Below are 27,500 nucleotides of genomic sequence, written 5' to 3' on the forward strand. Positions count from 1 at the left end.
CTTATAAGCGCATGTACACAAATAGCCTGAGAAACAACAATTCCTATGAAAGTAATGTTAAAGTATAGCATGTGTTTGATGGCTGAGACACCATTATCCGCCACTCAGATGGTGAGAGGAACTGTCAGTGGGGTCACAGCATCTTTAAATGGGCTTTCTGCTGGCTGTTTCCTCGCTTACGGCCACACCACCCTGAACATGCCCGATCTCGTCTGATCTCGGAAGCTAAGCAGGGTCGGGCCTGGTTAGTACTTGGATGGGAGACCGCCTGGGAATACCAGGTGCTGTAAGCTTTTTCCTCTCAGCTGTCACCAGAGGAGGGCGCTGTTGCTCCATCACCGCACACAGGGCGTTGAGAAACAAAGCTGCAATCATTCCAGCTGTGTGTGTATGCAGGGCAGAGAGGTGGCAATGAGACGCCTCACTTTCCAAGTAGTTTTGAGGGTTCCTGTTGTCACTGTTACAGCCTGTTAAAAGCCTGCAATCATCTTATAAGCGCATGTACACAAATAGCCTGAGAAACAACAATTCCTATGAAAGTAATGTTAAAGTATAGCATGTGTTTGACGGCTGAGACACCATTATCCGCCACTCAGATGGTGAGAGGAACTGTCAGTGGGGTCACAGCATCTTTAAATGGGCTTTCTGCTGGCTGTTTCCTCGCTTACGGCCACACCACCCTGAACACGCCCGATCTCGTCTGATCTCGGAAGCTCAGCAGGGTAGGCCCTGGTTAGTACTTGGATGGGAGACCGTCTGGGAATACCAGGTGCTGTAAGCTTTTTCCTCTCAGCTGTCACCAGAGGAGGGCGCTGTTGCTCCATCACCGCACACAGGGCGTTGAGAAACAAAGCTGCAATCATTCCAGCTGTGTGTGTATGCAGGGCAGAGAGGTGGCAATGAGACGCCTCACTTTCCAAGTAGTTTTGAGGGTTCCTGTGTTCACTGTTACAGCCTGTTAAAAGCCTGCAATCATCTTATAAGCGCATGTACACAAATAGCCTGAGAAACAACAATTCCTATGAAAGTAATGTTAAAGTATAGCATGTGTTTGATGGCTGAGACACCATTATCCGCCACTCAGATGGTGAGATTAGTGGTGTCACAGCATCTTTAAATGGGCTTTCTGCTGGCTGTTTCCTCGCTTACGGCCACACCACCCTGAACACGCCCGATCTCGTCTGATCTTGGAAGCTAAGCAGGGTCGGGCCTGGTTAGTACTTGGATGGGAGACCGCCTGGGAATACCAGGTGCTGTAAGCTTTTTCCTCTCAGCTGTCACCAGAGGAGGGCGCTGTTGCTCCATCACCGCACACAGGGCGTTGAGAAACAAAGCTGCAATCATTCCAGCTGTGTGTGTATGCAGGGCAGAGAGGTGGCAATGAGACGCCTCACTTTCCAAGTAGTTTTGAGGGTTCCTGTGTTCACTGTTACAGCCTGTTAAAAGCCTGCAATCATCTTATAAGCGCATGTACACAAATAGCCTGAGAAACAACAATTCCTATGAAAGTAATGTTAAAGTATAGCATGTGTTTGATGGCTGAGACACCATTATCCGCCACTCAGATGGTGAGAGGAACTGTCAGTGGTGTCACAGCATCTTTAAATGGGCTTTCTGCTGGCTGTTTCCTCGCTTACGGCCACACCACCCTGAACACGCCCGATCTCGTCTGATCTCGGAAGCTAAGCAGGGTCGGGCCTGGTTAGTACTTGGATGGGAGACCGCCTGGGAATACCAGGTGCTGTAAGCTTTTTCCTCTCAGCTGTCACCAGAGGAGGGCGCTGTTGCTCCATCACCGCACACAGGGCGTTGAGAAACAAAGCTGCAATCATTCCAGCTGTGTGTGTATGCAGGGCAGAGAGGTGGCACTGAGACGCCTCACTTTCCAAGTAGTTTTGAGGGTTCCTGTTGTCACTGTTACAGCCTGTTAAAAGCCTGCAATCATCTTATAAGCGCATGTACACAAATAGCCTGAGAAACAACAATTCCTATGAAAGTAATGTTAAAGTATAGCATGTGTTTGATGGCTGAGACACCATTATCCGCCACTCAGATGGTGAGAGGAACTGTCAGTGGTGTCACAGCATCTTTAAATGGGCTTTCTGCTGGCTGTTTCCTCGCTTACGGCCACACCACCCTGAACACGCCCGATCTCGTCTGATCTCGGAAGCTAAGCAGGGTCGGGCCTGGTTAGTACTTGGATGGGAGACCGCCTGGGAATACCAGGTGCTGTAAGCTTTTTCCTCTCAGCTGTCACCAGAGGAGGGCGCTGTTGCTCCATCACCGCACACAGGACGATGAGAAACAAAGCTGCAATCATTCCAGCTGTGTGTGTATGCAGGGCAGAGAGGTGGCACTGAGACGCCTCACTTTCCAAGTAGTTTTGAGGGTTCCTGTTGTCACTGTTACAGCCTGTTAAAAGCCTGCAATCATCTTATAAGCGCATGTACACAAATAGCCTGAGAAACAACAATTCCTATGAAAGTAATGTTAAAGTATAGCATGTGTTTGACGGCTGAGACACCATTATCCGCCACTCAGATGGTGAGAGGAACTGTCAGTGGGGTCACAGCATCTTTAAATGGGCTTTCTGCTGGCTGTTTCCTCGCTTACGGCCACACCACCCTGAACACGCCCGATCTCGTCTGATCTCGGAAGCTCAGCAGGGTAGGCCCTGGTTAGTACTTGGATGGGAGACCGTCTGGGAATACCAGGTGCTGTAAGCTTTTTCCTCTCAGCTGTCACCAGAGGAGGGCGCTGTTGCTCCATCACCGCACACAGGGCGTTGAGAAACAAAGCTGCAATCATTCCAGCTGTGTGTGTATGCAGGGCAGAGAGGTGGCAATGAGACGCCTCACTTTCCAAGTAGTTTTGAGGGTTCCTGTGTTCACTGTTACAGCCTGTTAAAAGCCTGCAATCATCTTATAAGCGCATGTACACAAATAGCCTGAGAAACAACAATTCCTATGAAAGTAATGTTAAAGTATAGCATGTGTTTGATGGCTGAGACACCATTATCCGCCACTCAGATGGTGAGATTAGTGGTGTCACAGCATCTTTAAATGGGCTTTCTGCTGGCTGTTTCCTCGCTTACGGCCACACCACCCTGAACACGCCCGATCTCGTCTGATCTTGGAAGCTAAGCAGGGTCGGGCCTGGTTAGTACTTGGATGGGAGACCGCCTGGGAATACCAGGTGCTGTAAGCTTTTTCCTCTCAGCTGTCACCAGAGGAGGGCGCTGTTGCTCCATCACCGCACACAGGGCGTTGAGAAACAAAGCTGCAATCATTCCAGCTGTGTGTGTATGCAGGGCAGAGAGGTGGCACTGAGACGCCTCACTTTCCAAGTAGTTTTGAGGGTTCCTGTTGTCACTGTTACAGCCTGTTAAAAGCCTGCAATCATCTTATAAGCGCATGTACACAAATAGCCTGAGAAACAACAATTCCTATGAAAGTAATGTTAAAGTATAGCATGTGTTTGATGGCTGAGACACCATTATCCGCCACTCAGATGGTGAGAGGAACTGTCAGTGGTGTCACAGCATCTTTAAATGGGCTTTCTGCTGGCTGTTTCCTCGCTTACGGCCACACCACCCTGAACACGCCCGATCTCGTCTGATCTCGGAAGCTAAGCAGGGTCGGGCCTGGTTAGTACTTGGATGGGAGACCGCCTGGGAATACCAGGTGCTGTAAGCTTTTTCCTCTCAGCTGTCACCAGATGAGGGCGCTGTTGCTCCATCACCGCACACAGGGCGTTGAGAAACAAAGCTGCAATCATTCTAAGCTGTGTGTGTATGCAGGGCAGAGAGGTGGCACTGAGACGCCTCACTTTCCAAGTAGTTTTGAGGGTTCCTGTTGTCACTGTTACAGCCTGTTAAAAGCCTGCAATCATCTTATAAGCGCATGTACACAAATAGCCTGGGAAACAACAATTCCTATGAAAGTAATGTTAAAGTATAGCATGTGTTTGATGGCTGAGACACCATTATCCGCCACTCAGATGGTGAGAGGAACTGTCAGTGGTGTCACAGCATCTTTAAATGGGCTTTCTGCTGGCTGTTTCCTCGCTTACGGCCACACCACCCTGAACACGCCCGATCTCGTCTGATCTCGGAAGCTAAGCAGGGTCGGGCCTGGTTAGTACTTGCATGGGACACGCCTGGGAATACCAGGTGCTGTAAGCTTTTTCCTCTCAGCTGTCACCAGATGAGGGCGCTGTTGCTCCATCACCGCACACAGGGCGTTGAGAAACAAAGCTGCAATCATTCCAGCTGTGTGTGTATGCAGGGCAGAGAGGTGGCAATGAGACGCCTCACTTTCCAAGTAGTTTTGAGGGTTCCTGTGTTCACTGTTACAGCCTGTTAAAAGCCTGCAATCATCTTATAAGCGCATGTACACAAATAGCCTGAGAAACAACAATTCCTATGAAAGTAATGTTAAAGTATAGCATGTGTTTGATGGCTGAGACACCATTATCCGCCACTCAGATGGTGAGAGGAGTGGTGTCACAGCATCTTTAAATGGGCTTTCTGCTGGCTGTTTCCTCGCTTACGGCCACACCACCCTGAACACGCCCGATCTCGTCTGATCTCGGAAGCTAAGCAGGGTCGGGCCTGGTTAGTACTTGGATGGGAGACCGCCTGGGAATACCAGGTGCTGTAAGCTTTTTCCTCTCAGCTGTCACCAGAGGAGGGCGCTGTTGCTCCATCACCGCACACAGGGCGTTGAGAAACAAAGCTGCAATCATTCCAGCTGTGTGTGTATGCAGGGCAGAGAGGTGGCACTGAGACGCCTCACTTTCCAAGTAGTTTTGAGGGTTCCTGTTGTCACTGTTACAGCCTGTTTAAAGCCTGCAATCATCTTATAAGCGCATGTACACAAATAGCCTGAGAAACAACAATTCCTATGAAAGTAATGTTAAAGTATAGCATGTGTTTGATGGCTGAGACACCATTATCCGCCACTCAGATGGTGAGAGGAACTGTCAGTGGTGTCACAGCATCTTTAAATGGGCTTTCTGCTGGCTGTTTCCTCGCTTACGGCCACACCACCCTGAACACGCCCGATCTCGTCTGATCTCGGAAGCTAAGCAGGGTCGGGCCTGGTTAGTACTTGGATGGGAGACCGCCTGGGAATACCAGGTGCTGTAAGCTTTTTCCTCTCAGCTGTCACCAGATGAGGGCGCTGTTGCTCCATCACCGCACACAGGGCGTTGAGAAACAAAGCTGCAATCATTCTACGCTGTGTGTGTATGCAGGGCAGAGAGGTGGCACTGAGACGCCTCACTTTCCAAGTAGTTTTGAGGGTTCCTGTTGTCACTGTTACAGCCTGTTAAAAGCCTGCAATCATCTTATAAGCGCATGTACACAAATAGCCTGAGAAACAACAATTCCTATGAAAGTAATGTTAAAGTATAGCATGTGTTTGATGGCTGAGACACCATTATCCGCCACTCAGATGGTGAGAGGAACTGTCAGTGGGGTCACAGCATCTTTAAATGGGCTTTCTGCTGGCTGTTTCCTCACTTACGGCCACACCACCCTGAACACGCCCGATCTCGTCTGATCTCGGAAGCTAAGCAGGGTCGGGCCTGGTTAGTACTTGGATGGGAGACCGCCTGGGAATACCAGGTGCTGTAAGCTTTTTCCTCTCAGCTGTCACCAGAGGAGGGCGCTGTTGCTCCATCACCGCACACAGGGCGTTGAGAAACAAAGCTGCAATCATTCCAGCTGTGTGTGTATGAAGGGCAGAGAGGTGGCACTGAGACACCCCACTTTCCAAGTAGTTTTGAGTGTTCCTGCTGTCACTGTTACAGCCTGTTAAAAGCCTGCAATCATCTTATAAGCGCATGTACACAAATAGCCTGAGAAACAACTATTCCTATGAAAGTAATGTTAAAGTATAGCATGTGTTTGATGGCTGAGACACAATTATCCGCCACTCAGATGGTGAGAGGAACTGTCAGTGGTGTCACAGCATCTTTAAATGGGCTTTCTGCTGGCTGCTTCCTCGCTTACGGCCACACCACCCTGAACACGCCCGATCTCGTCTGATCTCGGAAGCTAAGCAGGGTCGGGCCTGGTTAGTACTTGGATGGGAGACCGCCTGGGAATACCAGGTGCTGTAAGCTTTTTCCTCTCAGCTGTCACCAGAGGAGGGCGCTGTTGCTCCATCACCGCACACAGGGCGTTGAGAAACAAAGCTGCAATCATTCCAGCTGTGTGTGTATGCAGGGCAGAGAGGTGGCAATGAGACGCCTCACTTTCCAAGTAGTTTTGAGGGTTCCTGTTGTCACTGTTACAGCCTGTTAAAAGCCTGCAATCATCTTATAAGCGCATGTACACAAATAGCCTGAGAAACAACAATTCCTATGAAAGTAATGTTAAAGTATAGCATGTGTTTGATGGCTGAGACACCATTATCCGCCACTCAGATGGTGAGAGGAACTGTCAGTGGTGTCACAGCATCTTTAAATGGGCTTTCTGCTGGCTGTTTCCTCGCTTACGGCCACACCACCCTGAACACGCCCGATCTCGTCTGATCTCGGAAGCTAAGCAGGGTCGGGCCTGGTTAGTACTTGGATGGGAGACCGCCTGGGAATACCAGGTGCTGTAAGCTTTTTCCTCTCAGCTGTCACCAGATGAGGGCGCTGTTGCTCCATCACCGCACACAGGGCGTTGAGAAACAAAGCTGCAATCATTCTACGCTGTGTGTGTATGCAGGGCAGAGAGGTGGCACTGAGACGCCTCACTTTCCAAGTAGTTTTGAGGGTTCCTGTTGTCACTGTTACAGCCTGTTAAAAGCCTGCAATCATCTTATAAGCGCATGTACACAAATAGCCTGAGAAACAACAATTCCTATGAAAGTAATGTTAAAGTATAGCATGTGTTTGATGGCTGAGACACCATTATCCGCCACTCAGATGGTGAGAGGAACTGTCAGTGGGGTCACAGCATCTTTAAATGGGCTTTCTGCTGGCTGTTTCCTCACTTACGGCCACACCACCCTGAACACGCCCGATCTCGTCTGATCTCGGAAGCTAAGCAGGGTCGGGCCTGGTTAGTACTTGGATGGGAGACCGCCTGGGAATACCAGGTGCTGTAAGCTTTTTCCTCTCAGCTGTCACCAGAGGAGGGCGCTGTTGCTCCATCACCGCACACAGGGCGTTGAGAAACAAAGCTGCAATCATTCCAGCTGTGTGTGTATGAAGGGCAGAGAGGTGGCACTGAGACACCCCACTTTCCAAGTAGTTTTGAGTGTTCCTGCTGTCACTGTTACAGCCTGTTAAAAGCCTGCAATCATCTTATAAGCGCATGTACACAAATAGCCTGAGAAACAACTATTCCTATGAAAGTAATGTTAAAGTATAGCATGTGTTTGATGGCTGAGACACAATTATCCGCCACTCAGATGGTGAGAGGAACTGTCAGTGGTGTCACAGCATCTTTAAATGGGCTTTCTGCTGGCTGCTTCCTCGCTTACGGCCACACCACCCTGAACACGCCCGATCTCGTCTGATCTCGGAAGCTAAGCAGGGTCGGGCCTGGTTAGTACTTGGATGGGAGACCGCCTGGGAATACCAGGTGCTGTAAGCTTTTTCCTCTCAGCTGTCACCAGAGGAGGGCGCTGTTGCTCCATCACCGCACACAGGGCGTTGAGAAACAAAGCTGCAATCATTCCAGCTGTGTGTGTATGCAGGGCAGAGAGGTGGCAATGAGACGCCTCACTTTCCAAGTAGTTTTGAGGGTTCCTGTTGTCACTGTTACAGCCTGTTAAAAGCCTGCAATCATCTTATAAGCGCATGTACACAAATAGCCTGAGAAACAACAATTCCTATGAAAGTAATGTTAAAGTATAGCATGTGTTTGATGGCTGAGACACCATTATCCGCCACTCAGATGGTGAGAGGAACTGTCAGTGGTGTCACAGCATCTTTAAATGGGCTTTCTGCTGGCTGTTTCCTCGCTTACGGCCACACCACCCTGAACACGCCCGATCTCGTCTGATCTCGGAAGCTAAGCAGGGTCGGGCCTGGTTAGTACTTGGATGGGAGACCGCCTGGGAATACCAGGTGCTGTAAGCTTTTTCCTCTCAGCTGTCACCAGATGAGGGCGCTGTTGCTCCATCACCGCACACAGGGCGTTGAGAAACAAAGCTGCAATCATTCTACGCTGTGTGTGTATGCAGGGCAGAGAGGTGGCACTGAGACGCCTCACTTTCCAAGTAGTTTTGAGGGTTCCTGTTGTCACTGTTACAGCCTGTTAAAAGCCTGCAATCATCTTATAAGCGCATGTACACAAATAGCCTGAGAAACAACAATTCCTATGAAAGTAATGTTAAAGTATAGCATGTGTTTGATGGCTGAGACACCATTATCCGCCACTCAGATGGTGAGAGGAACTGTCAGTGGGGTCACAGCATCTTTAAATGGGCTTTCTGCTGGCTGTTTCCTCACTTACGGCCACACCACCCTGAACACGCCCGATCTCGTCTGATCTCGGAAGCTAAGCAGGGTCGGGCCTGGTTAGTACTTGGATGGGAGACAGCCTGGGAATACCAGGTGCTGTAAGCTTTTTCCTCTCAGCTGTCACCAGAGGAGGGCGCTGTTGCTCCATCACCGCACACAGGGCGTTGAGAAACAAAGCTGCAATCATTCCAGCTGTGTGTGTATGCAGGGCAGAGAGGTGGCAATGAGACGCCTCACTTTCCAAGTAGTTTTGAGGGTTCCTGTTGTCACTGTTACAGCCTGTTAAAAGCCTGCAATCATCTTATAAGCGCATGTACACAAATAGCCTGAGAAACAACAATTCCTATGAAAGTAATGTTAAAGTATAGCATGTGTTTGATGGCTGAGACACCATTATCCGCCACTCAGATGGTGAGAGGAACTGTCAGTGGGGTCACAGCATCTTTAAATGGGCTTTCTGCTGGCTGTTTCCTCGCTTACGGCCACACCACCCTGAACACGCCCGATCTCGTCTGATCTCGGAAGCTAAGCAGGATAGGGCCTGGTTAGTACTTGGATGGGAGACCGCCTGGGAATACCAGGTGCTGTAAGCTTTTTCCTCTCAGCTGTCACCAGAGGAGGGCGCTGTTGCTCCATCACCGCACACAGGGCGTTGAGAAACAAAGCTGCAATCATTCCAGCTGTGTGTGTATGCAGGGCAGAGAGGTGGCAATGAGACGCCTCACTTTCCAAGTAGTTTTGAGGGTTCCTGTTGTCACTGTTACAGCCTGTTAAAAGCCTGCAATCATCTTATAAGCGCATGTACACAAATAGCCTGGGAAACAACAATTCCTATGAAAGTAATGTTAAAGTATAGCATGTGTTTGATGGCTGAGACACCATTATCCGCCACTCAGATGGTGAGAGGAACTGTCAGTGGTGTCACAGCATCTTTAAATGGGCTTTCTGCTGGCTGTTTCCTCGCTTACGGCCACACCACCCTGAACACGCCCGATCTCGTCTGATCTCGGAAGCTAAGCAGGGTCGGGCCTGGTTAGTACTTGGATGGGAGACCGCCTGGGAATACCAGGTGCTGTAAGCTTTTTCCTCTCAGCTGTCACCAGAGGAGGGCGCTGTTGCTCCATCACCGCACACAGGGCGTTGAGAAACAAAGCTGCAATCATTCCAGCTGTGTGTGTATGAAGGGCAGAGAGGTGGCACTGAGACACCCCACTTTCCAAGTAGTTTTGAGTGTTCCTGCTGTCACTGTTACAGCCTGTTAAAAGCCTGCAATCATCTTATAAGCGCATGTACACAAATAGCCTGAGAAACAACAATTCCTATGAAAGTAATGTTAACGTATAGCATGTGTTTGATGGCTGAGACACCATTATCCGCCACTCAGATGGTGAGAGGAACTGTCAGTGGGGTCACAGCATCTTTAAATGGGCTTTCTGCTGGCTGTTTCCTCGCTTACGGCCACACCACCCTGAACACGCCCGATCTCGTCTGATCTCGGAAGCTAAGCAGGGTCGGGCCTGGTTAGTACTTGCATGGGAGACCGCCTGGGAATACCAGGTGCTGTAAGCTTTTTCCTCTCAGCTGTCACCAGATGAGGGCGCTGTTGCTCCATCACCGCACACAGGGCGTTGAGAAACAAAGCTGCAATCATTCTAAGCTGTGTGTGTATGCAGGGCAGAGAGGTGGCACTGAGACGCCTCACTTTCCAAGTAGTTTTGAGGGTTCCTGTTGTCACTGTTACAGCCTGTTAAAAGCCTGCAATCATCTTATAAGCGCATGTACACAAATAGCCTGAGAAACAACAATTCCTATGAAAGTAATGTTAAAGTATAGCATGTGTTTGATGGCTGAGACACCATTATCCGCCACTCAGATGGTGAGAGGAACTGTCAGTGGGGTCACAGCATCTTTAAATGGGCTTTCTGCTGGCTGTTTCCTCGCTTACGGCCACACCACCCTGAACATGCCCGATCTCGTCTGATCTCGGAAGCTAAGCAGGGTCGGGCCTGGTTAGTACTTGGATGGGAGACCGCCTGGGAATACCAGGTGCTGTAAGCTTTTTCCTCTCAGCTGTCACCAGAGGAGGGCGCTGTTGCTCCATCACCGCACACAGGGCGTTGAGAAACAAAGCTGCAATCATTCCAGCTGTGTGTGTATGAAGGGCAGAGAGGTGGCACTGAGACACCCCACTTTCCAAGTAGTTTTGAGTGTTCCTGCTGTCACTGTTACAGCCTGTTAAAAGCCTGCAATCATCTTATAAGCGCATGTACACAAATAGCCTGAGAAACAACAATTCCTATGAAAGTAATGTTAAAGTATAGCATGTGTTTGATGGCTGAGACACCATTATCCGCCACTCAGATGGTGAGAGGAACTGTCAGTGGTGTCACAGCATCTTTAAATGGGCTTTCTGCTGGCTGTTTCCTCGCTTACGGCCACACCACCCTGAACACGCCCGATCTCGTCTGATCTCGGAAGCTAAGCAGGGTCAGGCCTGGTTTGTACTTGGATGGGAGACCGCCTGGGAATACCAGGTGCTGTAAGCTTTTTCCTCTCAGCTGTCACCAGAGGAGGGCGCTGTTGCTCCATCACCGCACACAGGGCGTTGAGAAACAAAGCTGCAATCATTCCAGCTTTGTGTTTATGAAGGGCAGAGAGGTGGCACTGAGACGCCTCACTTTCCAAGTAGTTTTGAGGGTTCCTGTGTTCACTGTTACAGCCTGTTAAAAGCCTGCAATCATCTTATAAGCGCATGTACACAAATAGCCTGAGAAACAACAATTCCTATGAAAGTAATGTTAAAGTATAGCATGTGTTTGATGGCTGAGACACCATTATCCGCCACTCAGATGGTGAGAGGAACTGTCAGTGGGGTCACAGCATCTTTAAATGGGCTTTCTGCTGGCTGTTTCCTCGCTTACGGCCACACCACCCTGAACACGCCCGATCTCGTCTGATCTCGGAAGCTAAGCAGGGTCGGGCCTGGTTAGTACTTGGATGGGAGACCGCCTGGGAATACCAGGTGCTGTAAGCTTTTTCCTCTCAGCTGTCACCAGAGGAGGGCGCTGTTGCTCCATCACCGCACACAGGGCGTTGAGAAACAAAGCTGCAATCATTCCAGCTGTGTGTGTATGCAGGGCAGAGAGGTGGCAATGAGACGCCTCACTTTCCAAGTAGTTTTGAGGGTTCCTGTTGTCACTGTTACAGCCTGTTAAAAGCCTGCAATCATCTTATAAGCGCATGTACACAAATAGCCTGAGAAACAACAATTCCTATGAAAGTAATGTTAAAGTATAGCATGTGTTTGATGGCTGAGACACCATTATCCGCCACTCAGATGGTGAGAGGAACTGTCAGTGGTGTCACAGCATCTTTAAATGGGCTTTCTGCTGGCTGTTTCCTCGCTTACGGCCACACCACCCTGAACACGCCCGATCTCGTCTGATCTCGGAAGCTAAGCAGGGTCGGGCCTGGTTAGTACTTGCATGGGACACGCCTGGGAATACCAGGTGCTGTAAGCTTTTTCCTCTCAGCTGTCACCAGATGAGGGCGCTGTTGCTCCATCACCGCACACAGGGCGTTGAGAAACAAAGCTGCAATCATTCCAGCTGTGTGTGTATGCAGGGCAGAGAGGTGGCAATGAGACGCCTCACTTTCCAAGTAGTTTTGAGGGTTCCTGTGTTCACTGTTACAGCCTGTTAAAAGCCTGCAATCATCTTATAAGCGCATGTACACAAATAGCCTGAGAAACAACAATTCCTATGAAAGTAATGTTAAAGTATAGCATGTGTTTGATGGCTGAGACACCATTATCCGCCACTCAGATGGTGAGAGGAGTGGTGTCACAGCATCTTTAAATGGGCTTTCTGCTGGCTGTTTCCTCGCTTACGGCCACACCACCCTGAACACGCCCGATCTCGTCTGATCTCGGAAGCTAAGCAGGGTCGGGCCTGGTTAGTACTTGGATGGGAGACCGCCTGGGAATACCAGGTGCTGTAAGCTTTTTCCTCTCAGCTGTCACCAGAGGAGGGCGCTGTTGCTCCATCACCGCACACAGGGCGTTGAGAAACAAAGCTGCAATCATTCCAGCTGTGTGTGTATGCAGGGCAGAGAGGTGGCACTGAGACGCCTCACTTTCCAAGTAGTTTTGAGGGTTCCTGTTGTCACTGTTACAGCCTGTTTAAAGCCTGCAATCATCTTATAAGCGCATGTACACAAATAGCCTGAGAAACAACAATTCCTATGAAAGTAATGTTAAAGTATAGCATGTGTTTGATGGCTGAGACACCATTATCCGCCACTCAGATGGTGAGAGGAACTGTCAGTGGTGTCACAGCATCTTTAAATGGGCTTTCTGCTGGCTGTTTCCTCGCTTACGGCCACACCACCCTGAACACGCCCGATCTCGTCTGATCTCGGAAGCTAAGCAGGGTCGGGCCTGGTTAGTACTTGGATGGGAGACCGCCTGGGAATACCAGGTGCTGTAAGCTTTTTCCTCTCAGCTGTCACCAGATGAGGGCGCTGTTGCTCCATCACCGCACACAGGGCGTTGAGAAACAAAGCTGCAATCATTCTACGCTGTGTGTGTATGCAGGGCAGAGAGGTGGCACTGAGACGCCTCACTTTCCAAGTAGTTTTGAGGGTTCCTGTTGTCACTGTTACAGCCTGTTAAAAGCCTGCAATCATCTTATAAGCGCATGTACACAAATAGCCTGAGAAACAACAATTCCTATGAAAGTAATGTTAAAGTATAGCATGTGTTTGATGGCTGAGACACCATTATCCGCCACTCAGATGGTGAGAGGAACTGTCAGTGGGGTCACAGCATCTTTAAATGGGCTTTCTGCTGGCTGTTTCCTCACTTACGGCCACACCACCCTGAACACGCCCGATCTCGTCTGATCTCGGAAGCTAAGCAGGGTAGGGCCTGGTTAGTACTTGGATGGGAGACCGCCTGGGAATACCAGGTGCTGTAAGCTTTTTCCTCTCAGCTGTCACCAGATGAGGGCGCTGTTGCTCCATCACCGCACACAGGGCGTTGAGAAACAAAGCTGCAATCATTCTAAGCTGTGTGTGTATGCAGGGCAGAGAGGTGGCACTGAGACGCCTCACTTTCCAAGTAGTTTTGAGGGTTCCTGTTGTCACTGTTACAGCCTGTTAAAAGCCTGCAATCATCTTATAAGCGCATGTACACAAATAGCCTGAGAAACAACAATTCCTATGAAAGTAATGTTAAAGTATAGCATGTGTTTGATGGCTGAGACACCATTATCCGCCACTCAGATGGTGAGAGGAACTGTCAGTGGGGTCACAGCATCTTTAAATGGGCTTTCTGCTGGCTGTTTCCTCGCTTACGGCCACACCACCCTGAACATGCCCGATCTCGTCTGATCTCGGAAGCTAAGCAGGGTCGGGCCTGGTTAGTACTTGGATGGGAGACCGCCTGGGAATACCAGGTGCTGTAAGCTTTTTCCTCTCAGCTGTCACCAGAGGAGGGCGCTGTTGCTCCATCACCGCACACAGGGCGTTGAGAAACAAAGCTGCAATCATTCCAGCTGTGTGTGTATGAAGGGCAGAGAGGTGGCACTGAGACACCCCACTTTCCAAGTAGTTTTGAGTGTTCCTGTTGTCACTGTTACAGCCTGTTAAAAGCCTGCAATCATCTTATAAGCGCATGTACACAAATAGCCTGAGAAACAACTATTCCTATGAAAGTAATGTTAAAGTATAGCATGTGTTTGATGGCTGAGACACCATTATCCGCCACTCAGATGGTGAGAGGAACTGTCAGTGGTGTCACAGCATCTTTAAATGGGCTTTCTGCTGGCTGTTTCCTCGCTTACGGCCACACCACCCTGAACACGCCCGATCTCGTCTGATCTCGGAAGCTAAGCAGGGTCGGGCCTGGTTAGTACTTGGATGGGAGACCGCCTGGGAATACCAGGTGCTGTAAGCTTTTTCCTCTCAGCTGTCACCAGAGGAGGGCGCTGTTGCTCCATCACCGCACACAGGGCGTTGAGAAACAAAGCTGCAATCATTCCAGCTGTGTGTGTATGCAGGGCAGAGAGGTGGCAATGAGACGCCTCACTTTCCAAGTAGTTTTGAGGGTTCCTGTTGTCACTGTTACAGCCTGTTAAAAGCCTGCAATCATCTTATAAGCGCATGTACACAAATAGCCTGAGAAACAACAATTCCTATGAAAGTAATGTTAAAGTATAGCATGTGTTTGATGGCTGAGACACCATTATCCGCCACTCAGATGGTGAGAGGAACTGTCAGTGGTGTCACAGCATCTTTAAATGGGCTTTCTGCTGGCTGTTTCCTCGCTTACGGCCACACCACCCTGAACACGCCCGATCTCGTCTGATCTCGGAAGCTAAGCAGGGTCGGGCCTGGTTAGTACTTGCATGGGACACGCCTGGGAATACCAGGTGCTGTAAGCTTTTTCCTCTCAGCTGTCACCAGATGAGGGCGCTGTTGCTCCATCACCGCACACAGGGCGTTGAGAAACAAAGCTGCAATCATTCTAAGCTGTGTGTATGCAGGGCAGAGAGGTGGCACTGAGACGCCTCACTTTCCAAGTAGTTTTGAGGATTCCTGTTGTCACTGTTACAGCCTGTTAAAAGCCTGCAATCATCTTATAAGCGCATGTACACAAATAGCCTGAGAAACAACAATTCCTATGAAAGTAATGTTAAAGTATAGCATGTGTTTGACGGCTGAGACACCATTATCCGCCACTCAGATGGTGAGAGGAACTGTCAGTGGGGTCACAGCATCTTTAAATGGGCTTTCTGCTGGCTGTTTCCTCGCTTACGGCCACACCACCCTGAACACGCCCGATCTCGTCTGATCTCGGAAGCTCAGCAGGGTAGGCCCTGGTTAGTACTTGGATGGGAGACCGTCTGGGAATACCAGGTGCTGTAAGCTTTTTCCTCTCAGCTGTCACCAGAGGAGGGCGCTGTTGCTCCATCACCGCACACAGGGCGTTGAGAAACAAAGCTGCAATCATTCCAGCTGTGTGTGTATGCAGGGCAGAGAGGTGGCAATGAGACGCCTCACTTTCCAAGTAGTTTTGAGGGTTCCTGTGTTCACTGTTACAGCCTGTTAAAAGCCTGCAATCATCTTATAAGCGCATGTACACAAATAGCCTGAGAAACAACAATTCCTATGAAAGTAATGTTAAAGTATAGCATGTGTTTGATGGCTGAGACACCATTATCCGCCACTCAGATGGTGAGAGGAGTGGTGTCACAGCATCTTTAAATGGGCTTTCTGCTGGCTGTTTCCTCGCTTACGGCCACACCACCCTGAACACGCCCGATCTCGTCTGATCTCGGAAGCTAAGCAGGGTCGGGCCTGGTTAGTACTTGGATGGGAGACCGCCTGGGAATACCAGGTGCTGTAAGCTTTTTCCTCTCAGCTGTCACCAGAGGAGGGCGCTGTTGCTCCATCACCGCACACAGGGCGTTGAGAAACAAAGCTGCAATCATTCCAGCTGTGTGTGTATGCAGGGCAGAGAGGTGGCACTGAGACGCCTCACTTTCCAAGTAGTTTTGAGGGTTCCTGTTGTCACTGTTACAGCCTGTTAAAAGCCTGCAATCATCTTATAAGCGCATGTACACAAATAGCCTGAGAAACAACAATTCCTATCAAAGTAATGTTAAAGTATAGCATGTGTTTGATGGCTGAGACACCATTATCCGCCACTCAGATGGTGAGAGGAACTGTCAGTGGTGTCACAGCATCTTTAAATGGGCTTTCTGCTGGCTGTTTCCTCGCTTACGGCCACACCACCCTGAACACGCCCGATCTCGTCTGATCTCGGAAGCTAAGCAGGGTCGGGCCTGGTTAGTACTTGGATGGGAGACCGCCTGGGAATACCAGGTGCTGTAAGCTTTTTCCTCTCAGCTGTCACCAGATGAGGGCGCTGTTGCTCCATCACCGCACACAAGGCGTTGAGAAACAAAGCTGCAATCATTCTAAGCTGTGTGTGTATGCAGGGCAGAGAGGTGGCACTGAGACGCCTCACTTTCCAAGTAGTTTTGAGGGTTCCTGTTGTCACTGTTACAGCCTGTTAAAAGCCTGCAATTATCTTATAAGCGCATGTACAGAAATAGCCTGGGAAACAACAATTCCTATGAAAGTAATGTTAAAGTATAGCATGTGTTTGATGGCTGAGACACCATTATCCGCCACTCAGATGGTGAGAGGAACTGTCAGTGGTGTCACAGCATCTTTAAATGGGCTTTCTGCTGGCTGTTTCCTCGCTTACGGCCACACCACCCTGAACACGCCCGATCTCGTCTGATCTCGGAAGCTAAGCAGGGTCGGGCCTGGTTAGTACTTGGATGGGAGACCGCCTGGGAATACCAGGTGCTGTAAGCTTTTTCCTCTCAGCTGTCACCAGAGGAGGGCGCTGTTGCTCCATCACCGCACACAGGGCGTTGAGAAACAAAGCTGCAATCATTCCAGCTGTGTGTGTATGAAGGGCAGAGAGGTGGCACTGAGACACCCCACTTTCCAAGTAGTTTTGAGTGTTCCTGCTGTCACTGTTACAGCCTGTTAAAAGCCTGCAATCATCTTATAAGCGCATGTACACAAATAGCCTGAGAAACAACAATTCCTATGAAAGTAATGTTAAAGTATAGCATGTGTTTGATGGCTGAGACACCATTATCCGCCACTCAGATGGTGAGAGGAACTGTCAGTGGTGTCACAGCATCTTTAAATGGGCTTTCTGCTGGCTGTTTCCTCGCTTACGGCCACACCACCCTGAACACGCCCGATCTCGTCTGATCTCGGAAGCTAAGCAGGGTCGGGCCTGGTTAGTACTTGGATGGGAGACCGTCTGGGAATACCAGGTGCTGTAAGCTTTTTCCTCTCAGCTGTCACCAGAGGAGGGCGCTGTTGCTCCATCACCGCACACAGGGCGTTGAGAAACAAAGCTGCAATCATTCCAGCTGTGTGTGTATGCAGGGCAGAGAGGTGGCAATGAGACGCCTCACTTTCCAAGTAGTTTTGAGGGTTCCTGTGTTCACTGTTACAGCCTGTTAAAAGCCTGCAATCATCTTATAAGCGCATGTACACAAATAGCCTGAGAAACAACAATTCCTATGAAAGTAATGTTAAAGTATAGCATGTGTTTGATGGCTGAGACACCATTATCCGCCACTCAGATGGTGAGAGGAGTGGTGTCACAGCATCTTTAAATGGGCTTTCTGCTGGCTGTTTCCTCGCTTACGGCCACACCACCCTGAACACGCCCGATCTCGTCTGATCTCGGAAGCTAAGCAGGGTCGGGCCTGGTTAGTACTTGGATGGGAGACCGCCTGGGAATACCAGGTGCTGTAAGCTTTTTCCTCTCAGCTGTCACCAGAGGAGGGCGCTGTTGCTCCATCACCGCACACAGGGCGTTGAGAAACAAAGCTGCAATCATTCCAGCTGTGTGTGTATGCAGGGCAGAGAGGTGGCACTGAGACGCCTCACTTTCCAAGTAGTTTTGAGGGTTCCTGTTGTCACTGTTACAGCCTGTTAAAAGCCTGCAATCATCTTATAAGCGCATGTACACAAATAGCCTGAGAAACAACAATTCCTATCAAAGTAATGTTAAAGTATAGCATGTGTTTGATGGCTGAGACACCATTATCCGCCACTCAGATGGTGAGAGGAACTGTCAGTGGTGTCACAGCATCTTTAAATGGGCTTTCTGCTGGCTGTTTCCTCGCTTACGGCCACACCACCCTGAACACGCCCGATCTCGTCTGATCTCGGAAGCTAAGCAGGGTCGGGCCTGGTTAGTACTTGGATGGGAGACCGCCTGGGAATACCAGGTGCTGTAAGCTTTTTCCTCTCAGCTGTCACCAGATGAGGGCGCTGTTGCTCCATCACCGCACACAAGGCGTTGAGAAACAAAGCTGCAATCATTCTAAGCTGTGTGTGTATGCAGGGCAGAGAGGTGGCACTGAGACGCCTCACTTTCCAAGTAGTTTTGAGGGTTCCTGTTGTCACTGTTACAGCCTGTTAAAAGCCTGCAATTATCTTATAAGCGCATGTACAGAAATAGCCTGGGAAACAACAATTCCTATGAAAGTAATGTTAAAGTATAGCATGTGTTTGATGGCTGAGACACCATTATCCGCCACTCAGATGGTGAGAGGAACTGTCAGTGGTGTCACAGCATCTTTAAATGGGCTTTCTGCTGGCTGTTTCCTCGCTTACGGCCACACCACCCTGAACACGCCCGATCTCGTCTGATCTCGGAAGCTAAGCAGGGTCGGGCCTGGTTAGTACTTGGATGGGAGACCGCCTGGGAATACCAGGTGCTGTAAGCTTTTTCCTCTCAGCTGTCACCAGAGGAGGGCGCTGTTGCTCCATCACCGCACACAGGGCGTTGAGAAACAAAGCTGCAATCATTCCAGCTGTGTGTGTATGAAGGGCAGAGAGGTGGCACTGAGACACCCCACTTTCCAAGTAGTTTTGAGTGTTCCTGCTGTCACTGTTACAGCCTGTTAAAAGCCTGCAATCATCTTATAAGCGCATGTACACAAATAGCCTGAGAAACAACAATTCCTATGAAAGTAATGTTAAAGTATAGCATGTGTTTGATGGCTGAGACACCATTATCCGCCACTCAGATGGTGAGAGGAACTGTCAGTGGTGTCACAGCATCTTTAAATGGGCTTTCTGCTGGCTGTTTCCTCGCTTACGGCCACACCACCCTGAACACGCCCGATCTCGTCTGATCTCGGAAGCTAAGCAGGGTCGGGCCTGGTTAGTACTTGCATGGGAGACCGCCTGGGAATACCAGGTGCTGTAAGCTTTTTCCTCTCAGCTGTCACCAGATGAGGGCGCTGTTGCTCCATCACCGCACACAGGGCGTTGAGAAACAAAGCTGCAATCATTCTAAGCTGTGTGTGTATGCAGGGCAGAGAGGTGGCACTGAGACGCCTCACTTTCCAAGTAGTTTTGAGGGTTCCTGTTGTCACTGTTACAGCCTGTTAAAAGCCTGCAATCATCTTATAAGCGCATGTACACAAATAGCCTGAGAAACAACAATTCCTATGAAAGTAATGTTAAAGTATAGCATGTGTTTGATGGCTGAGACACCATTATCCGCCACTCAGATGGTGAGAGGAACTGTCAGTGGGGTCACAGCATCTTTAAATGGGCTTTCTGCTGGCTGTTTCCTCGCTTACGGCCACACCACCCTGAACACGCCCGATCTCGTCTGATCTCGGAAGCTAAGCAGGGTCGGGCCTGGTTAGTACTTGGATGGGAGACCGCCTGGGAATACCAGGTGCTGTAAGCTTTTTCCTCTCAGCTGTCACCAGAGGAGGGCGCTGTTGCTCCATCACCGCACACAGGGCGTTGAGAAACAAAGCTGCAATCATTCCAGCTGTGTGTGTATGAAGGGCAGAGAGGTGGCACTGAGACACCCCACTTTCCAAGTAGTTTTGAGTGTTCCTGCTGTCACTGTTACAGCCTGTTAAAAGCCTGCAATCATCTTATAAGCGCATGTACACAAATAGCCTGAGAAACAACTATTCCTATGAAAGTAATGTTAAAGTATAGCATGTGTTTGATGGCTGAGACACCATTATCCGCCACTCAGATGGTGAGAGGAACTGTCAGTGGTGTCACAGCATCTTTAAATGGGCTTTCTGCTGGCTGTTTCCTCGCTTACGGCCACACCACCCTGAACACGCCCGATCTCGTCTGATCTCGGAAGCTAAGCAGGGTCGGGCCTGGTTAGTACTTGGATGGGAGACCGCCTGGGAATACCAGGTGCTGTAAGCTTTTTCCTCTCAGCTGTCACCAGAGGAGGGCGCTGTTGCTCCATCACCGCTCACAGGGCGTTGAGAAACAAAGCTGCAATCATTCCAGCTGTGTGTGTATGCAGGGCAGAGAGGTGGCAATGAGACACCTCACTTTCCAAGTAGTTTTGAGGGTTCCTGTTGTCACTGTTACAGCCTGTTAAAAGCCTGCAATCATCTTATAAGCGCATGTACACAAATAGCCTGAGAAACAACAATTCCTATGAAAGTAATGTTAAAGTATAGCATGTGTTTGATGGCTGAGACACCATTATCCGCCACTCAGATGGTGAGAGGAGTGGTGTCACAGCATCTTTAAATGGGCTTTCTGCTGGCTGTTTCCTCGCTTACGGCCACACCACCCTGAACACGCCCGATCTCGTCTGATCTCGGAAGCTAAGCAGGGTCGGGCCTGGTTAGTACTTGGATGGGAGACCGCCTGGGAATACCAGGTGCTGTAAGCTTTTTCCTCTCAGCTGTCACCAGAGGAGGGCGCTGTTGCTCCATCACCGCACACAGGGCGTTGAGAAACAAAGCTGCAATCATTCCAGCTGTGTGTGTATGCAGGGCAGAGAGGTGGCACTGAGACGCCTCACTTTCCAAGTAGTTTTGAGGGTTCCTGTTGTCACTGTTACAGCCTGTCAAAAGCCTGCAATCATCTTATAAGCGCATGTACACAAATAGCCTGAGAAACAACAATTCCTATCAAAGTAATGTTAAAGTATAGCATGTGTTTGATGGCTGAGACACCATTATCCGCCACTCAGATGGTGAGAGGAACTGTCAGTGGTGTCACAGCATCTTTAAATGGGCTTTCTGCTGGCTGTTTCCTCGCTTACGGCCACACCACCCTGAACACGCCCGATCTCGTCTGATCTCGGAAGCTAAGCAGGGTCGGGCCTGGTTAGTACTTGGATGGGAGACCGCCTGGGAATACCAGGTGCTGTAAGCTTTTTCCTCTCAGCTGTCACCAGAGGAGGGCGCTGTTGCTCCATCACCGCACACAGGGCGTTGAGAAACAAAGCTGCAATCATTCCAGCTGTGTGTGTATGCAGGGCAGAGAGGTGGCACTGAGACGCCTCACTTTCCAAGTAGTTTTGAGGGTTCCTGTTGTCACTGTTACAGCCTGTTAAAAGCCTGCAATCATCTTATAAGCGCATGTACACAAATAGCCTGAGAAACAACAATTCCTATGAAAGTAATGTTAAAGTATAGCATGTGTTTGATGGCTGAGACACCATTATCCGCCACTCAGATGGTGAGAGGAACTGTCAGTGGGGTCACAGCATCTTTAAATGGGCTTTCTGCTGGCTGTTTCCTTGCTTACGGCCACACCACCCTGAACACGCCCGATCTCGTCTGATCTCAGAAGCTAAGCAGGATAGGGCCTGGTTAGTACTTGGATGGGAGACCGCCTGGGAATACCAGGTGCTGTAAGCTTTTTCCTCTCAGCTGTCACCAGAGGAGGGCGCTGTTGCTCCATCACCGCACACAGGGCGTTGAGAAACAAAGCTGCAATCATTCCAGCTGTGTGTGTATGAAGGGCAGAGAGGTGGCACTGAGACACCCCACTTTCCAAGTAGTTTTGAGTGTTCCTGCTGTCACTGTTACAGCCTGTTAAAAGCCTGCAATCATCTTATAAGCGCATGTACACAAATAGCCTGAGAAACAACAATTCCTATGAAAGTAATGTTAAAGTATAGCATGTGTTTGATGGCTGAGACACCATTATCCGCCACTCAGATGGTGAGAGGAACTTTCAGTGGGGTCACAGCATCTTTAAATGGGCTTTCTGCTGGCTGTTTCCTCGCTTACGGCCACACCACCCTGAACACGCCCGATCTCGTCTGATCTCGGAAGCTAAGCAGGGTCGGGCCTGGTTAGTACTTGCATGGGAGACCGCCTGGGAATACCAGGTGCTGTAAGCTTTTTCCTCTCAGCTGTCACCAGATGAGGGCGCTGTTGCTCCATCACCGCACACAGGGCGTTGAGAAACAAAGCTGCAATCATTCTAAGCTGTGTGTGTATGCAGGGCAGAGAGGTGGCACTGAGACGCCTCACTTTCCAAGTAGTTTTGAGGGTTCCTGTTGTCACTGTTACAGCCTGTTAAAAGCCTGCAATCATCTTATAAGCGCATGTACACAAATAGCCTGAGAAACAACAATTCCTATGAAAGTAATGTTAAAGTATAGCATGTGTTTGATGGCTGAGACACCATTATCCGCCACTCAGATGGTGAGAGGAACTGTCAGTGGGGTCACAGCATCTTTAAATGGGCTTTCTGCTGGCTGTTTCCTCGCTTACGGCCACACCACCCTGAACACACCTTTACGGCAGTCAGTAAGTGCGTAGCAGCTAGCAGCAATCTATCTATCCCTGTTTTCGTTTTTTGTTTGTTCGTTTTTTCTTGTTGTTTATAGTCGTTAGTTAGTGTTTTTTTTCAGTGTGGAATTATTCCCCCGACAGCCTGGCTGTTTGGGGGGTTTTCTACCTGAATTAAAATGTTTAGGACTGAACGCATGGCGAATGAAACTGGACCGGCGATAAGACTTGAGACACGGAATGCGGATAATAAACAAAATGAGAGCAAAACATTTGAGAAAAGATTGACACTTGTTGTTGAGATGGAAGGGGAAGACAGAGTTACAATGATGGAACTGTTGAGGAAAGTTAAGGTAGAGTGTGGAGAGGTGATTGGCTGTAGATTTAAGACACCGAAATGCTACGAGCTAATGATGAGGAATGAGGAAGGGAAGATAAAGATGATGGACGGATTGAGAATACACAATAACACTGTGTCGGCAAGAGAGATCAACAATGATGAGATGGTTGTGTCATTCATTAACTTGCCGACTTATATTGACGACGAAATAATAATGAATAAACTGCGTGACTGGGGAGTGAACCCAGTATCACGGATAAGGAGACGGATGTGGCCAGGAACCGAGATTGCAGATGGGACACGATACATGAAAGTACGGTTCACAGAGGCGGTGAAATCACTACCGTACTCAACAAAATTCGAGACGGCGGGAGGCGCTGAACATTTTAGGGTAATTCATGATAGGCAGGTTAAAGTCTGCCGGTTATGTATTCAACCGGGACATATTGTGAGAGACTGTCCCGACTTTACCTGTTTTAAATGTGGCAAACAGGGACATTATGCAAGAGAATGCACTGAACAGCTACAAGAAGAGCAACAGGAGGAGCAGCGGCAGGAGAAGGAGCAGACGGGAGAAGGCGGGAGGAGTAAGGAGGAGGTAGACGGAGAAGACCAAAGCCGGAGCGGAGGGGGTGACGAGGACTCGACAGCGGGACGGGAAGGAGCAGGAGCCGAGAGGATGCAGGACGAAGAGGAGCAGAATGGAGAGGAGCAGGACGAAGAGGAGCAGAATGGAGAGGAGGCGGACGGAGAGGAGCCGGACGGAGAGGAGCAGGACGGAGACAGAGAGACATTTATGGAAACACCGACGGACAGAGAGACAATTATGGAAACTCCGATGGACGGAGAGAGGGAAATGGAGACTGTCAGCGGAGGAGAGCGAGAGAGAGACGCAGGAGTCAGAGGGACGGGTGGAGGAAAAGACGTGGGAAAAAGTGGGGTAAGGAAGGAGGGGAAGGGGGGACGGGGGATGTGTGGGGATGTTGGTGTGGGGCAGAGCGGGATGGAGTGGGAGGTTTCGGATGTAACAGTGAGTGAGGATGATAGTATGGAGAAAGTGGGAGAGGTGAGGAAAAGACCGAAAACACAAAGACATAGTAAACGTTTGGATAAAGTTAAAAAGAAAGCTGCGAAATGATAGATACTCATGTTGGCATCCTTTTCAATCTTGCTAATGGCGCTCAGCTTTTCCTCGTTCAATGGTAATGGGCTCAGAGACAGAGACAGGAGACAGCAAACCTTGCTGGTGTGTGATTCTGATATCATATGTTTGCAAGAGACTCACTGGGATGATGTGTGTGTGAGAGAGACTGAGAGAGCATGGATGGGTGAGATGTATGTGAATAATGGGGGGGATAAATCAAGGGGGGTGGCAATCCTAGTCAAGAGGGGAGTGATTGAGAATGTTAGAAAGTGTGTGGATGATGGGGAAGGGAGAATGATTGGGATTATATTTGAACACATGGGGAAAAAGTTTCAGTTAATAAATGTATATGCACCGAATGAGGAGAGAGAGAGAAAGGTTTTTTTTGAGAGGGTGGGGAGAATGTGTGGGGAAAACTGTATGATTGTGGGTGATTTTAATGTGTGGTGTGGAAGGTTAGATGCGTCTTCGAGTGTATGTTATAGGAGTGATTCGTCGAGAGGTGTGCTGAGAGATATGATGAGAGACAGAGGAATGATTGATGTGTGGAGAGAGAGAAATCCAAAGGGGAGGGCTTTTTCTAGGAGACAAGTGGTGAGGGGGGTTTTAAAGCAAAGTAGGATAGATTTAGTGTTGGGAGCAAAGGGCATAGTGGATAGGATAGGGAAGATAGGATATAAAGTTACTGCATTAAGCGATCACATGGTGTTAGAGTTTAGTTTTAATCAACAAATAGAAAGGAGGGGAGGTGGTGTGTGGTGTTTGAATGGGGAATTGGTGAAAGATGAACAGTATAAAAAGAAAGTGAGAGAATGTATAAACATGAGAATGAAGGACAGGATGTATGAGGAGGATGTAGGGGGGTGGTGGGAGAAGTTGAAAATAGAAATTAAAGAGTTGAGCATAAAGTATAGTAGAGGTAGGAATAGGAGAGCGAGAGAGAGGGAGAGAAAATTAAAGGAGGAGTTAGAGAGAGAGGTAGAGAGGATGGAGGAGGAGGAGTGTGATTTGAAGAACTATATAAGAATCAAAGATGAGCTGAAGGAGATAGAACAGAGGAAGTGTAAAGGAGCGATAGTCAGGAGTAGGGCGAGATATGTGATGGAGGGAGAGAAATGTACAAGGTTTTTTTTAGGGCTAGAGAAAACAAAGCAGAAGAGGAATTATTTAGAGAAGGTAGAAGGAAAGGAGGGAGAGAAAATTACTGATTTTGTAGGGATAGCAGAAAGGGTAGAAGAATTTTATAGGGAATTATTTAGCGTAGGAGAAGTGGACGAAGAGAGCATGAGGCAGGTGTTAGAGAAAGTGGAAGTGAAGGTGAGTGATGATGATAGGCAGATGTGTGAGGGTAACATAGGGACAGGAGAAATAGAAGCAGCTATAGCAGGGTTAGGTAGGAATAAGAGTCCAGGGATAGATGGTATTATTGGGGAGTTTTATATAGAATTTAGGGAGGAATTAGTGCCAGTGTTAGATAGATTGTTTAGATGGATAGAAGAAGAGGATAGGATGACATCAGATATGGCGACAGGACTAGTTAGCATCATATACAAGAAAGGGAATAGGGATAGATTAGAAAACTACAGACCACTGACAATGTTGAACACAGATTACAAGATATTAGCACGGGTGTTAGCCAATAGGATAAAAAAAGTTATTGGGACAGTGGTAGGGAGCACGCAGGCTTATAGTATACCAGGTAGGGATATAGCAGACACAGTAAGTAGCATCAGAGACACAATAGATTATATGAAGAAAGGAAAGGGAGGGGTTGTAATGAGCTTAGATTTAAATAAAGCATTTGATAGGGTAGATCACACTTACTTGTATAGGGTGTTGGAGAAAATGGGTTTTGGGCATAGGCTAAGTGGATGGATCAGGAGGATGTATGATAGAGCACATAGCTGTGTTAAAATCAATGGTATAGTCACAGACACGTTTAGGTTAGAAAGGTCGGTTAGGCAAGGGTGTCCAATGTCAGCACTGCTGTACTCGCTGTCAGCTGAACCACTAGCACTACTATTAAGGGAAAACAATAAAATCAGGGGAATAGAGCTACCAGGAGGACAAAAGAGTTTATTATATCAATACGCAGACGACACAACAGTCACAGTGAAAGATAAGGAAAGCATAGTTGAAGTATTAGATAGTTTAGAGCTGTATGGGAGGGCATCAGGGGCTAAAGTGAACATAGAGAAGTCAGAGATTATGTATATAGGAAAGGAGAGCATAGGAAGGATGGAGATAGGGTTAAAAGAGAAGCAGGATTATTTCAGAGTGTTAGGAGTTAATTTAGGGATAAAGGACAAGGAAGGGAGAGATATGCAATATGAAGGGATAGTGAATAGTATTAGGAAGACATTAGGGTTCTGGAAGCACAGAGGGTTAGGGTTGAAAGGGAAGGTGGTAGTTGTGAATGCGTTAGTGATGAGTAAGTTAGTGTATGTAATGAATGTGTTAGATGTACCTGAGAGAGTGATGAAGGAGGTGGAGAGAGAAGTGAGTGAGTTTCTGTGGGATGGGAAGGGAGTTAGAATAGCCAGGGAGGTGATGGAGAACGAGTATGAGGACGGAGGACTGAAACTGATTAATTTAGAAAAGAAGAAGAAAGCTCTTAGGGTGAAAATGATGGTGAGGTATTTAAGGAACAACAGGGATCAGACATGGAAGGTTTTTTTAAAGGAAGCTATCGATAAATGTGGTGGGTGTGGAGACAGTGCAGTGTTTATGGAACTGAAGAAAGGAATGATGAGTGAAGTGTCTGAGTATTATAAGGAGGTGTTGGAATCATGGGGCGAGTTTGTGAAATGTGTGAAGTATGAATGTAAGAATGTGAAGCAAGTCTGGGAGCAGCCAGTGTTTTTAAATCCAAAAATTACATGGGAAGGGAAAACACTTTACAACAGGTTGATGTGGAGGGCAGGGTTTAGGAAGGTGAGGGACTTAGTGTATGAATATGTACCAGGGTTTATGAGGGCACAGGTAATAGTTGACGAGGTGAGGGGAAGGGGGGATGAAATGTGGATGGGGACAGCAGAGGGGGTGATGGACAAGATAAAGGGAGGGATGCCCAAAGAGTGGATGGAAATGATTGAGAGAGAGAATGTGGTGGGTGAGGAAGGAGAGATTGAGTTGTATGTAGGAGAAAGTGAGAAGAGGATGAATCTGATGAGTGTGAAAACCAGAGTGTTGTATAAATGTTTAAGAGGGAGGGATGTGAGGAGACCAGCTGCAGAGAAAGTATGGATGAGAGTGATGAATGACATGGATGTGAAAAGAATATGGATGAATCTGAGAGTGAAATGGAATAGTAGTGAATGTGAGAATTTTGATTTTCTTTTGAGGCACAATAGGGTTTTTAATAATTTAATCATAAGTAAGTTTGATGTGAATGTGAAGAAAGAATGTGATG

At 48.6% G+C, this 27,500-nt stretch overlaps 46 non-coding genes across 46 annotated transcripts; all 46 read left to right on the forward strand.

Moving 5' to 3' along the window:
* The first annotated feature begins 174 nt into the window (after positions 1-174).
* Positions 175-293, forward strand: LOC133988607 (5S ribosomal RNA). Its single transcript, XR_009925809.1, has one exon. It is a non-coding gene; the product is annotated as a 5S ribosomal RNA (ribosomal RNA).
* A 369-nt stretch (positions 294-662) lies between these two features.
* On the forward strand, positions 663-781 carry LOC133989304 (5S ribosomal RNA). The gene has a single exon (XR_009926468.1). It is a non-coding gene; the product is annotated as a 5S ribosomal RNA (ribosomal RNA).
* A 362-nt stretch (positions 782-1,143) lies between these two features.
* LOC133988831 (5S ribosomal RNA) lies at positions 1,144-1,262 on the forward strand. Its single transcript, XR_009926021.1, has one exon. It is a non-coding gene; the product is annotated as a 5S ribosomal RNA (ribosomal RNA).
* A 369-nt stretch (positions 1,263-1,631) lies between these two features.
* Positions 1,632-1,750, forward strand: LOC133989637 (5S ribosomal RNA). Its single transcript, XR_009926765.1, has one exon. It is a non-coding gene; the product is annotated as a 5S ribosomal RNA (ribosomal RNA).
* Positions 1,751-2,119: 369 nt separating this feature from the next.
* On the forward strand, positions 2,120-2,238 carry LOC133989638 (5S ribosomal RNA). Its single transcript, XR_009926766.1, has one exon. It is a non-coding gene; the product is annotated as a 5S ribosomal RNA (ribosomal RNA).
* Positions 2,239-2,607: 369 nt separating this feature from the next.
* On the forward strand, positions 2,608-2,726 carry LOC133989305 (5S ribosomal RNA). Its single transcript, XR_009926469.1, has one exon. It is a non-coding gene; the product is annotated as a 5S ribosomal RNA (ribosomal RNA).
* Positions 2,727-3,088: 362 nt separating this feature from the next.
* LOC133988832 (5S ribosomal RNA) lies at positions 3,089-3,207 on the forward strand. The gene has a single exon (XR_009926022.1). It is a non-coding gene; the product is annotated as a 5S ribosomal RNA (ribosomal RNA).
* A 369-nt stretch (positions 3,208-3,576) lies between these two features.
* On the forward strand, positions 3,577-3,695 carry LOC133989639 (5S ribosomal RNA). The gene has a single exon (XR_009926767.1). It is a non-coding gene; the product is annotated as a 5S ribosomal RNA (ribosomal RNA).
* Positions 3,696-4,065: 370 nt separating this feature from the next.
* On the forward strand, positions 4,066-4,183 carry LOC133989362 (5S ribosomal RNA). The gene has a single exon (XR_009926524.1). It is a non-coding gene; the product is annotated as a 5S ribosomal RNA (ribosomal RNA).
* A 362-nt stretch (positions 4,184-4,545) lies between these two features.
* Positions 4,546-4,664, forward strand: LOC133989640 (5S ribosomal RNA). The gene has a single exon (XR_009926768.1). It is a non-coding gene; the product is annotated as a 5S ribosomal RNA (ribosomal RNA).
* A 369-nt stretch (positions 4,665-5,033) lies between these two features.
* On the forward strand, positions 5,034-5,152 carry LOC133989641 (5S ribosomal RNA). The gene has a single exon (XR_009926769.1). It is a non-coding gene; the product is annotated as a 5S ribosomal RNA (ribosomal RNA).
* Positions 5,153-5,522: 370 nt separating this feature from the next.
* LOC133988740 (5S ribosomal RNA) lies at positions 5,523-5,641 on the forward strand. Its single transcript, XR_009925935.1, has one exon. It is a non-coding gene; the product is annotated as a 5S ribosomal RNA (ribosomal RNA).
* A 369-nt stretch (positions 5,642-6,010) lies between these two features.
* Positions 6,011-6,129, forward strand: LOC133989643 (5S ribosomal RNA). The gene has a single exon (XR_009926771.1). It is a non-coding gene; the product is annotated as a 5S ribosomal RNA (ribosomal RNA).
* A 369-nt stretch (positions 6,130-6,498) lies between these two features.
* On the forward strand, positions 6,499-6,617 carry LOC133989644 (5S ribosomal RNA). Its single transcript, XR_009926772.1, has one exon. It is a non-coding gene; the product is annotated as a 5S ribosomal RNA (ribosomal RNA).
* Positions 6,618-6,987: 370 nt separating this feature from the next.
* Positions 6,988-7,106, forward strand: LOC133988741 (5S ribosomal RNA). Its single transcript, XR_009925936.1, has one exon. It is a non-coding gene; the product is annotated as a 5S ribosomal RNA (ribosomal RNA).
* A 369-nt stretch (positions 7,107-7,475) lies between these two features.
* On the forward strand, positions 7,476-7,594 carry LOC133989645 (5S ribosomal RNA). Its single transcript, XR_009926773.1, has one exon. It is a non-coding gene; the product is annotated as a 5S ribosomal RNA (ribosomal RNA).
* A 369-nt stretch (positions 7,595-7,963) lies between these two features.
* Positions 7,964-8,082, forward strand: LOC133989646 (5S ribosomal RNA). The gene has a single exon (XR_009926774.1). It is a non-coding gene; the product is annotated as a 5S ribosomal RNA (ribosomal RNA).
* Positions 8,083-8,452: 370 nt separating this feature from the next.
* LOC133989287 (5S ribosomal RNA) lies at positions 8,453-8,571 on the forward strand. The gene has a single exon (XR_009926451.1). It is a non-coding gene; the product is annotated as a 5S ribosomal RNA (ribosomal RNA).
* Positions 8,572-8,940: 369 nt separating this feature from the next.
* LOC133988826 (5S ribosomal RNA) lies at positions 8,941-9,059 on the forward strand. The gene has a single exon (XR_009926017.1). It is a non-coding gene; the product is annotated as a 5S ribosomal RNA (ribosomal RNA).
* A 369-nt stretch (positions 9,060-9,428) lies between these two features.
* LOC133989647 (5S ribosomal RNA) lies at positions 9,429-9,547 on the forward strand. Its single transcript, XR_009926775.1, has one exon. It is a non-coding gene; the product is annotated as a 5S ribosomal RNA (ribosomal RNA).
* A 369-nt stretch (positions 9,548-9,916) lies between these two features.
* LOC133988677 (5S ribosomal RNA) lies at positions 9,917-10,035 on the forward strand. The gene has a single exon (XR_009925875.1). It is a non-coding gene; the product is annotated as a 5S ribosomal RNA (ribosomal RNA).
* Positions 10,036-10,405: 370 nt separating this feature from the next.
* Positions 10,406-10,524, forward strand: LOC133988608 (5S ribosomal RNA). The gene has a single exon (XR_009925810.1). It is a non-coding gene; the product is annotated as a 5S ribosomal RNA (ribosomal RNA).
* Positions 10,525-10,893: 369 nt separating this feature from the next.
* On the forward strand, positions 10,894-11,012 carry LOC133989126 (5S ribosomal RNA). The gene has a single exon (XR_009926299.1). It is a non-coding gene; the product is annotated as a 5S ribosomal RNA (ribosomal RNA).
* A 369-nt stretch (positions 11,013-11,381) lies between these two features.
* Positions 11,382-11,500, forward strand: LOC133989648 (5S ribosomal RNA). The gene has a single exon (XR_009926776.1). It is a non-coding gene; the product is annotated as a 5S ribosomal RNA (ribosomal RNA).
* Positions 11,501-11,869: 369 nt separating this feature from the next.
* Positions 11,870-11,987, forward strand: LOC133989363 (5S ribosomal RNA). Its single transcript, XR_009926525.1, has one exon. It is a non-coding gene; the product is annotated as a 5S ribosomal RNA (ribosomal RNA).
* Positions 11,988-12,349: 362 nt separating this feature from the next.
* LOC133989649 (5S ribosomal RNA) lies at positions 12,350-12,468 on the forward strand. Its single transcript, XR_009926777.1, has one exon. It is a non-coding gene; the product is annotated as a 5S ribosomal RNA (ribosomal RNA).
* Positions 12,469-12,837: 369 nt separating this feature from the next.
* Positions 12,838-12,956, forward strand: LOC133989650 (5S ribosomal RNA). The gene has a single exon (XR_009926778.1). It is a non-coding gene; the product is annotated as a 5S ribosomal RNA (ribosomal RNA).
* A 370-nt stretch (positions 12,957-13,326) lies between these two features.
* Positions 13,327-13,445, forward strand: LOC133988602 (5S ribosomal RNA). The gene has a single exon (XR_009925805.1). It is a non-coding gene; the product is annotated as a 5S ribosomal RNA (ribosomal RNA).
* Positions 13,446-13,815: 370 nt separating this feature from the next.
* LOC133988609 (5S ribosomal RNA) lies at positions 13,816-13,934 on the forward strand. The gene has a single exon (XR_009925811.1). It is a non-coding gene; the product is annotated as a 5S ribosomal RNA (ribosomal RNA).
* Positions 13,935-14,303: 369 nt separating this feature from the next.
* LOC133989651 (5S ribosomal RNA) lies at positions 14,304-14,422 on the forward strand. The gene has a single exon (XR_009926779.1). It is a non-coding gene; the product is annotated as a 5S ribosomal RNA (ribosomal RNA).
* Positions 14,423-14,791: 369 nt separating this feature from the next.
* On the forward strand, positions 14,792-14,909 carry LOC133989364 (5S ribosomal RNA). Its single transcript, XR_009926526.1, has one exon. It is a non-coding gene; the product is annotated as a 5S ribosomal RNA (ribosomal RNA).
* Positions 14,910-15,277: 368 nt separating this feature from the next.
* On the forward strand, positions 15,278-15,396 carry LOC133989306 (5S ribosomal RNA). The gene has a single exon (XR_009926470.1). It is a non-coding gene; the product is annotated as a 5S ribosomal RNA (ribosomal RNA).
* Positions 15,397-15,758: 362 nt separating this feature from the next.
* LOC133989652 (5S ribosomal RNA) lies at positions 15,759-15,877 on the forward strand. The gene has a single exon (XR_009926780.1). It is a non-coding gene; the product is annotated as a 5S ribosomal RNA (ribosomal RNA).
* Positions 15,878-16,246: 369 nt separating this feature from the next.
* LOC133989654 (5S ribosomal RNA) lies at positions 16,247-16,365 on the forward strand. The gene has a single exon (XR_009926782.1). It is a non-coding gene; the product is annotated as a 5S ribosomal RNA (ribosomal RNA).
* Positions 16,366-16,735: 370 nt separating this feature from the next.
* On the forward strand, positions 16,736-16,854 carry LOC133989655 (5S ribosomal RNA). Its single transcript, XR_009926783.1, has one exon. It is a non-coding gene; the product is annotated as a 5S ribosomal RNA (ribosomal RNA).
* A 369-nt stretch (positions 16,855-17,223) lies between these two features.
* On the forward strand, positions 17,224-17,342 carry LOC133988565 (5S ribosomal RNA). Its single transcript, XR_009925770.1, has one exon. It is a non-coding gene; the product is annotated as a 5S ribosomal RNA (ribosomal RNA).
* Positions 17,343-17,704: 362 nt separating this feature from the next.
* On the forward strand, positions 17,705-17,823 carry LOC133989656 (5S ribosomal RNA). Its single transcript, XR_009926784.1, has one exon. It is a non-coding gene; the product is annotated as a 5S ribosomal RNA (ribosomal RNA).
* Positions 17,824-18,192: 369 nt separating this feature from the next.
* On the forward strand, positions 18,193-18,311 carry LOC133989657 (5S ribosomal RNA). Its single transcript, XR_009926785.1, has one exon. It is a non-coding gene; the product is annotated as a 5S ribosomal RNA (ribosomal RNA).
* A 370-nt stretch (positions 18,312-18,681) lies between these two features.
* Positions 18,682-18,800, forward strand: LOC133989659 (5S ribosomal RNA). Its single transcript, XR_009926786.1, has one exon. It is a non-coding gene; the product is annotated as a 5S ribosomal RNA (ribosomal RNA).
* A 369-nt stretch (positions 18,801-19,169) lies between these two features.
* Positions 19,170-19,288, forward strand: LOC133988678 (5S ribosomal RNA). The gene has a single exon (XR_009925876.1). It is a non-coding gene; the product is annotated as a 5S ribosomal RNA (ribosomal RNA).
* Positions 19,289-19,658: 370 nt separating this feature from the next.
* Positions 19,659-19,777, forward strand: LOC133989661 (5S ribosomal RNA). The gene has a single exon (XR_009926788.1). It is a non-coding gene; the product is annotated as a 5S ribosomal RNA (ribosomal RNA).
* A 369-nt stretch (positions 19,778-20,146) lies between these two features.
* Positions 20,147-20,265, forward strand: LOC133989662 (5S ribosomal RNA). Its single transcript, XR_009926789.1, has one exon. It is a non-coding gene; the product is annotated as a 5S ribosomal RNA (ribosomal RNA).
* Positions 20,266-20,627: 362 nt separating this feature from the next.
* On the forward strand, positions 20,628-20,746 carry LOC133989663 (5S ribosomal RNA). The gene has a single exon (XR_009926790.1). It is a non-coding gene; the product is annotated as a 5S ribosomal RNA (ribosomal RNA).
* Positions 20,747-21,115: 369 nt separating this feature from the next.
* On the forward strand, positions 21,116-21,234 carry LOC133989664 (5S ribosomal RNA). The gene has a single exon (XR_009926791.1). It is a non-coding gene; the product is annotated as a 5S ribosomal RNA (ribosomal RNA).
* Positions 21,235-21,603: 369 nt separating this feature from the next.
* On the forward strand, positions 21,604-21,722 carry LOC133989212 (5S ribosomal RNA). The gene has a single exon (XR_009926380.1). It is a non-coding gene; the product is annotated as a 5S ribosomal RNA (ribosomal RNA).
* Positions 21,723-22,091: 369 nt separating this feature from the next.
* On the forward strand, positions 22,092-22,210 carry LOC133988679 (5S ribosomal RNA). Its single transcript, XR_009925877.1, has one exon. It is a non-coding gene; the product is annotated as a 5S ribosomal RNA (ribosomal RNA).
* Positions 22,211-27,500: the final 5,290 nt, after the last annotated feature.

Source organism: Scomber scombrus, chromosome 10 (genome assembly GCF_963691925.1).
Source record: "Scomber scombrus chromosome 10, fScoSco1.1, whole genome shotgun sequence".
Lineage (NCBI taxonomy): Eukaryota > Metazoa > Chordata > Actinopteri > Scombriformes > Scombridae > Scomber > Scomber scombrus.